Raw genomic sequence first — 9,195 nt, 5'->3', positions numbered from 1 at the left:
CCAGTCTGAGTATTTCACAATCTGCTCAGTTACTGGGATTTTCACCCACAACCATTTCTAGGGTTTACAAAGAATGGTGTGAAAAGGGAAAAACATCCAGTATGCGGCAGTCCTGTGGGTGAAAATGCCTTGTTGATGCTAGAGGTCAGAGGAGAATGGGCCGACTGATTCAAGCTGATAGAAGAGCAACTTTGACTGAAATAACCACTCTTTACAACCGAGGTATGCAGCAAAGCATTTGTGAAGCCACAACACGCACAACCTTGAGGCGGATGGGCTACAACAGCAGAAGACCCCACCGGGTACCACTCATCTCCACTACAAATAGGACAAAGAGGCTACAATTTGCACGAGCTCACAAAAATTAGACAGTTGAAGACTGGAAAAATGTTGCCTGGTCTGATGAGTCTCGATTTCTGTTGAGACATTTTGATGGTAGAGTCAGAATTTGGCGTAAACAGAATGAGAACATGGATCCATCATGCCTTGTTACCACTGTGCAGGCTGGTGGTGGTGGTGTAATGGTGTGGGGGATGTTTTCTTGGCACACTTTAGGCCCCTTAGTGCCAATTGGGCATCGTTTAAATGCCACGGCCTACCTGAGCATTGTTTCTGATCATGTCCATCCCTTTATGACCACCATGTACCCATCCTCTGATGGCTACTTCCAGCAGGATAATGCACCATGTCACAAAGCTCGAATCATTTCAAATTGGTTTCTTGAACATGACAATGAGTTCACTGTACTAAAATGGCCCCCACAGTCACCAGATCTCAACCCAATAGAGCATCTTTGGGATGTGGTGGAACAGGAGCTTCGTGCCCTGGATGTGCATCCCACAAATCTCCATCAACTGCAAGATGCTATCCTATCAATATGGGCCAACATTTCTAAAGAATGTTTTCAGCACCTTGTTGAATCAATGCCACGTAGAATTAAGGCAGTTCTGAAGGCGAAAGGGGGTCAAACACAGTATTAGTATGGTGTTCCTAATAATCCTTTAGGTGAGTGTATAAATGCAATATCACATGAGTAGCGGTGCGATATGGCTCTATATCAGCATGACTGTGATTGCCTGCGAGTCTCAGCCAATATATATATATATCAAGAAAAGCTAAACATTATAAATACTGTATATATATATATATATATACAGTATTTATAATGTTTAGCTTTTCTTGATTTCTATTAGTTAAATAAGAATTTAACAGTGTGTGTTTTATATTAGTTTTTAGTGATTTGTGGGTAAATCAATTAAAGTCAAACCTGTATCTAAAGGATTCCAACAGTAATCTCAAATACACAGAATATGATAATATTCTTCTTACTTCATATTAATGTCTTATTTATACACTTACTACACATAATGTACTAAGGTAATAATTTCCATAAGACTCGACTGTATTCTTAATTGTTTTTGCGTTAATTATGGCACTCTAATTATGTTTTACAAACCATTTGTCACTTATTTTTTGCTATATTTCACTGGCTATGACCTTAAATGTAAAATGAAGGTTTAATAAATAATAAGCACAGTAGAATATATATATATATATATAAGCTTTTTGTGTGTAACATATATATTCTCTCATGTTCTGTTTTGGTTTGGTTTCAACTCTGCTTGCTCTTGCTCATATACAGTATTAGTTCATTTGGTTGCTCATTCACTCTCTAGTTTGTTGCTATGGTTAATCATTGATTATCAGATTCTGAATGTGTTCTTCTAGTTCCCTTTGTTTGTTCCTTGTATTAATACCCCTGTGTTTCAGTGTTTCAGTTCTCCTTAACTTCAGTGTTAAGTCTGGATGTCGTCTCCTATATGTATTTCTGTGTTTTGAGTGATCTTGTATTATGAAATAAAGCTTATTTGAGTATATCTCCGTCGTGCTATTTGACTCTGCTGGTTCCCTTCAGCTCTCGACTTCTCTAACTCACTCAGTTGTGTGGATCTGCCTCTGGTCTTCTGGTCTCCAGCATCAGAGCTCATCACTCCACCTCGGCCTGTCAACTCCGCCTTGGCTAAAATATATAATTTTTTATTGCAGGACAAATTGGATGAAATTGCATGTCTGTGGGATGCACGTGTAATTAGACCTTCACAGAATGATCAATTGCCAAGCGGTACTGTACAGGAGTTTTGACTAATGTGCTGATTAGGTGATTGTGTTCGCCTCAGGGTGTCAATCAAACACATTACAGGATTCAGAATCTTCTCATCTTTACTTTGTATTAGTGTGTATGTGTGGTCTGAAATAAACAAATTAATAACATTACAATAAGTAATTACAGTATTCATACATAATAATAATATACATGTCATTCTACATCCAATACAATTATCAGGGTTTGTACTGCACTACCGAAATTAACCGCTAGATGTCGCATGAAGTGCATATAATAAGGATCACGAATTCTCTGAGAAAACGCTGAATAATCATCATATATCGGCAGGGTTACGGAAATTCGACACATACTATTAACTTGGCAGTCATTAAGGTAACCACAAGCAAGGAATAAAGCCAGTAAATAAATTAAATTACATTCTATGTTATATTTGTGGCAGTCAATACAAGGTGAATGCAGCGGACACTAAAGAGATAAACAACTTGATAATTTACATTAATCAAACTGTAACACGGAAGATAACTGTACTAAAGAGCACAAATAAGTAAATAGACTTACATTTTATCATGAACGCACACACAGAAGGTAAACTCTGAAGGTTAATATAGGAAGATACGATGCGTGTTCTTCTCTTAAAGGATAATTCCGGTATTTAGCACTTTGAGTCTCTTTTCTGGTTTGTTTTGGATGAACTAGAGTGGTGGACACAGAAATGTTGACGATGGGTCCTGTCTCGACTTTTTGACTCGTTTAGAATCGCCTTTGACCGCTGTCTAAGTGGCTGTCTATGGGCATGCACAAACATGTCTTTTAAACAACCCTTTATGTTCGTTTTCACCAAGTGATTAGTGATGTTCGTTGATGTTCCAAAACAAGTAGCGTAGCGAAATACAGTTTCTGTCGTGTTTTATTTGGAATTTTGTAAAATCCCATTGATTTCTGTTGGAGGACTCATTACTCGTTGATATTACTGCGCTACCGGAAATGGAAAAGGGGGCTGTTTACATTTGTTTGTAGTCTATTCGCTCGGTTCTCCATCTCTCAGAAGGCTAGCGTGAGCAGAGCAACTGTGCTCCCGGAGTAGCGAAATAAACAAACAAAAAATCCTTACATCTAAAATGGATTATGAAAGGTGGATTCTGGAGGACCCGCTCGATTTTGAGTTTGACGGTCGAGGATACAGTTTCGAACCTGAATATACAGAAGAGGAGCTACGTGTAAGGGAGATGGAGGCTCAGGCTAGGGCTATGTAGGCGCCTGAAGCTCCGGCAGAAGCGGTCCCCAGGATCACGGGAACTTGGTGGTGTGCCTGTGGCAAATGCAGGCAGATGCCGACAGAGGTAGAAAGTCGGTGCTGCACGGAGTGGGACCTTCTCATCACAACTGCTATGGCCAGCCTGAATGTCTCGGTCGACAAGGCTGATGTGTCGTCGGTCTGCATCACAGACAATGAAGTGCGCCAGCTAATGTATAAACCCGTGCTGGAAACTTTCTTCTGGGTCCCAAAGAAAAACTGGAAGAAACGCCCCACACCCGAAGGACTGAATGGACAATTTTCAAAAAGGTAAGCTACATTTATGAATTGCATTTCCTAGTCAGAGCCAATTTGTATTATTCGCATATAGCTAGACTATAATGTTTTTGAAAACTGTGCCACCGTCTTATTACTAGTTGCTGACGCAGTCTATGCTTTGTTATGTAATCCTCAGGCAATACCGAATTGTGGCTTATCGTGTAATTCTGGAGTGGGCCCTCAAAGGCCAACCACTTGGACGAGGAAATAGAATTGCATTGCCCAGTTGCGTGGTGTGGGCTGTTAGGGATGCATTCCCATCCCCCACTGGACAGTATGCGGGGTTCAAACCAAGCGAGATAGAGGACTTATTCTGACTTATTCCCACTTACCTTTGCATTCAGCTTCTGTTAAAAATGTTTAAATAAAAAGCTATTTTTCAAACTTCTTTTCACATTTATTTATAAAGTGCTCACCACAGTCTGTAACGCATAAACATTTTCACATAGAATGTGTATAGAATGTGTATAAGTAGACATAGGCCTTCTGTATTTGCAAAACATATATACAACAACAAACAAATTTACAATATGGATTCTTATGGCCTCCTTACATACAGATTTTGGAAAGATTGCCTGAACTGCTACCTTACATGTAAGGACTGAAAAAAGACTGGAAAGTACAGAGACTCCAGTAAAGCCCCTTTCACACAGAGATTCCGTAAAATACACGGATAAAGTGACCCGGGATTTGACCCGGGTTCATTTGATTTTGGTTCATTCACACTGCCAGTGATTTTCCGGAATCAGAGAGCGCGTTCACACACAACCCGTGTATGTCCCGGAAAGACACGTGACATCGATGTGACTTGTAATGTCTCAGCAGCGTCTTCAGTTTGCTTATGAGCTGTGAAACCACGCTTGTGCATTTATTTCTCTGATTCGATCTTAAAATTGCGCATTTCGTACCGTTTCACAGCTGGCGAACGATCCCGGCTTCAGCGTCATCACTACGACACGGCATTATTACGGCTTTTGTTCACACAGCGCGCGTCCCGGGACTGAACACGGCAATGTTACTAGGTCCCCAACCCGGCATCGATCCCGGCATTAAACCCGGGTCGTGTTTGCGTTCACACAGAAGGCGTTCCGGCAATTTGCCGGCAATTTCCCGGGTTCAATGCGCTGTGTGAAAGGGGCTTAAGTCTCCCAAGATTTCAGTAACATTATGTAAATGAGTCTAAGACTGCGAAAGTCCTATAATGTAAGAAGGCCCTTAGTTTCTCAAGCATCAGTGTGGCGAGTGAATCTGGATTTATGTTTCTTGATGATATCTTCTTTGGGGGGTCTCTCCTTAGTGGCAATGTTTGGAGGACGCTGGACATGTGGTATATTTTCCGGTGCTCTTTCCTCCCTTGTCTCCAACACGTGTTCCACAAGGTGTTGCTTGAAGTACTGACTTGTAGGCTCATAGATCTTCTTGACTATCCATTCCTTGCTTTGTTTTGGGAACGTCATACTGTATCTTGGAAGTCCTAGACAGAGAACATTACTTAGTCAAGTTGTTACACAAACACAATTATGGACTTACTTATGAAATCTCAATACCTTCAGAAGTTTCTGCCTGCTCTCGGCTAACATTGTAATTGTTGTCCAGGATGGCTAGTTTTGTTCAAACTACCATGGTGTCGTATCCAAAATGCAGTCGTTTAGGCAGTTACTTTAGCATAACATTGTGGTACACCTCCAAAGCACCTGTAAATGAAAGTGTTTCATTAGACATTGAGAGTGACTACATAGGTTGAAAAGTTGCATACTTGTTTCATAAAGCTACATACCTGTATGTTTGAAGTGAGTCAACTGCTCTAGGTTGTTCAGAAGTCTTTTATCTTCTACAATAGTCTGTAAAGCCTTGAACACTTGAGACTCTGAGTGTAGCCATCGCTTTGTCCTTTGCTTATCTGGGTGTAAAGCAGGGTAAGGGCATGCCCACTTTCTACCATCTTGTTCCCATGTGTGCTCCCCACCGATGTGGTGAAGGACTGAGGTCCACTGTCGCTTCAGTTCCTACAGAATATATTACATTTCAAAACTACTTGTAACAAGACTATTTGGTCATCTGCTGACTGGATTTCAGTGCCACTTGGTTATCTTTATACATTCTTTATACGTTCGGGTTATTACCTCAGCACTCACACCACAAGATGAGCATGAGAACCAAAAGTGATTGAGGATCGACCTGCAGGTCCCGATTTTCCTTTTTGTTGGCGAGTGCTACTAGTTTTTTCTTTATGCCTGTGTATAATAGTAATGAAACACAGAAAATTAACAAATGCAAATGTGGGTGTGCCAATTGTGAAGGTTCTTCTTCACAGTACAACATGTGGTGTCTTTATACATGGCGGGTCTATCAGGTTATGATTTGATGATAGTAATTGAGTCACTCACAATTTAAACTGTTTTGATACAACTATTTAACTTTTGCTACATGCCAATGATCAAACTCGTGGTGAATCATCTGGAATTCCTCCCTCATTATTTTCCGAACAGATGGGGCCCGGTCTGTAGTGATGAGATCTATGTCTAGTCCTTCGTTAAAAATTTGATGGTTGAGGCCTCTCCTACAGCCTTGGGACTCCATGGCGACTGAACTGCTAGCTTCCGTTACCTGAAGAAATAGAATACAAATGAATGAATGAGCAATAGATTTTAATTTAGAGCTCATATACCACCCAGTCCTCTTTGATCCTAAAAGGATAAGGAAAAACAAATATAATACTCTCTGAATTATGCTTTATCTATACTTTCTGTCACCCAGAGTATAGTTTCACAAATCAGAGAAGAAGAATTTTGAGAATCAGAAGAATTTTACCTGTAGTAGTTCAAAGTGGATGATCTCATTAGTGGATAGAAGCTGAAATGAATAGGTGGAATACTTGCAGCTGTAGCCTGTAGAATGTAATAGTGTGACAACATGTGAGTCATCCTTAGTATCCAGAGGAGAACACTTCTAACACAGTCTTACAATCCATACTTCCATGTATTAAAGAAAAAAAACACTCACCTGGTGAGTCAGACCTGGCATCTCCACACAGCTCTATGGACTCGCCTTCAGCCTTTTGTCTCAAAAGGCGCTGGATGAGATTTTCATGATGAGTCTTGTATGCAAAGTGTACTACTGGAATAAGGTAGTGTGATTGGATGGAGTAGTACTGCGATTTCTGCAAGAGTTGCAAGTTTAGAATTCTGGCCAACTCGTGTACTTCAGTGAAAGTTGTTCCAGAGAAAACCGTAGCAGCAGAAACAAGCAGGTTATTCTGTGCCATTCCTCTTGCATCAGGACATGATGCTCACCGGCCATGGTGATTCTTCAAACATGTCCATTCAATCTTTATGTGACTGCCTGCAGTTGTAACTTTTTTATCAGTGATGGGTACGGCACATGTATGGCATGTTCTAAACAGTGTCATGAGGCTAGGCTCGTTCACAATCCATTTTCTTTCATCCCACTCCCCTTGCCTTTCTGAGGAACTTGAACTGGAGGTTGCGCTTGAAGTTGACTGTTGACTGAGGCTGAAGCTCATGTCTTTTGGGTCATCCTCAATGACTGAGGACATGCTGGTGTCCATCTGAAGCATCTCAGTTTCACAATCAACTGGCAGTTGAAAAGTGAAACAAAGGAATCCTTAAAATTCTAGTAATGGTAAACATTGCATCACAACAAGTAAGACAAAAACAATATACAAATTTACAGATAGTGACAGCCTCTCCCTGATCACATGGAAAGCAAGGTAACTGCCAGATAAGGACTTCCTTGGGGATTTTGTGGATTGTTGAGGCTGTTGCTGTGGGCTGGTGAGAACAAAGGATATGCCAGAGGTAAAATTCGCAGGAGGTCCTTTGCAGGAGTTGAAGAAAGGGGAGCTTTGAAAACAAGGGGTTCTACACCACCTGTAACAAGTTGCAGAACACAACATCTCATCAATATTACTGACACAAGCACTGTTGTAATGATGGCTCAAACTGTGCCATTTCAACGGTGGTTTGAATGGTTTCTTGAGAAATATTGTTGATTTGCTACATCTACATTTCCGTACAGCGTCCTTGTACGGCAAAGTGGTTGTCGCCATCAAGTGGTCGGGAGTGTGCTAACGCTTCAGACTCAAATATCGAGCGGAAGTTTAAACGCGGTTGTGAGGTATCTGAAAAAAATAGCTCCACTATAACAAAAAACACAGATTGAAATCATACATTGTGCCGATATATTTGTTTTTAATCATCAACGAACACCACTAACCACTCGGTGAATTGCAAAACGAACGTTAAGGGTTGTTTTAAGGACATGTTCGTGCATGCCCGTAGACAGCCACTCTGAAGCGGTCAAAGGCGATTCTAAACGAGTAAAAAAGTCGAGACAGGACCCATTGTGTGTGGTCATTGAAAATGTGTTCTGATTAGAACTATGGCACTATGGGCACATTAATACATGTTTTATGGGAGTGTCCAGATGTACAAAGTTTTTGGGGCAAAGTTGTGGATAAGATGTCTGTTCTGGTGGGGAGGAAGTTCCCGCTGGAGCCGGTGCTGCTTCTTCTAAATGACGACTCCAGGTTTAAGATCACTGAGATAGAGCGTAAACTCTGGTTGGCTGGCATGACTGCAGCGAAAAAATTGTTCTGAGGTGGCTTCCTCCGCACCAATTATCAATAAAACACTGGCTTCAAGCTCTTCTCTAGGTGATTTACCTGGAGTGGTCATCAGCCCGTATTAATAATGCCAAGCTAAAAATGTTGGTGATGTGGGAAAAGGCTGCAGAGGATGTAAAAAAGCTATTGTTATGACTTTTTGTGTCTTTCATTTGTGGTAATTCGTTAGGTCCAATTTGTAATCCTGATCATGACTCTGGTCTAATCTGTGTGCTCCATAGGGAAGTGGGAGGGAGGGGGGAAGGGAGGGGGGAGGGGGGTTTTGTAGCTAAGGAATGTGTGGTGTATATTGCTTATGTTTAATGCAATTACTGGAAGTAATGTAACTGCACAAGTTATTGTTGTTATTGTATCTTGGCAAAATTGAAAATAAATAAAAAAAGTGATTACAAAAAAGAAAATGTGTTCTGATATCTATTCTTCACAGAAAATGAGCCAAGGCCAATGAGTCTGGGGTTGAAAAAATAATTAATCATATAATTTTTCTTTTGATAAAAAATTAAAACGGGTCCTACAGACCCGAACACCATACAAGAGTTAAATCAACGCTCAACTTTATAAACACATTAATAACTGTCCCGTCCTAGACTTTGACCAATTTTGTGTTTTTTGTTAATTTAAATATAAACGTTACAGTGTAGATCTGCATGTGTGTGTGTGTGTGTGTGTGTGTGTGTGTGTGTGTGTGCTGCCCAGATTTGATGACAGGTGAATGTGGATTGCATCAATTTGCTCCTGATCTTCAAAGTACAACGGCACATGCACTTGTTGGTGGAACACTTTTGGAAGAAGTGTCAAGCCACTTTGATTTCTTTTGGCCACTGATGATGGACTGTGCAGAGAAAACTGAAA

The sequence above is a fragment of the Rutilus rutilus genome (assembly GCF_951802725.1).
Source record: "Rutilus rutilus genome assembly, chromosome: 3".
Taxonomy (NCBI): domain Eukaryota; kingdom Metazoa; phylum Chordata; class Actinopteri; order Cypriniformes; family Leuciscidae; genus Rutilus; species Rutilus rutilus.
This window is presented reverse-complemented; position numbering follows the sequence as displayed.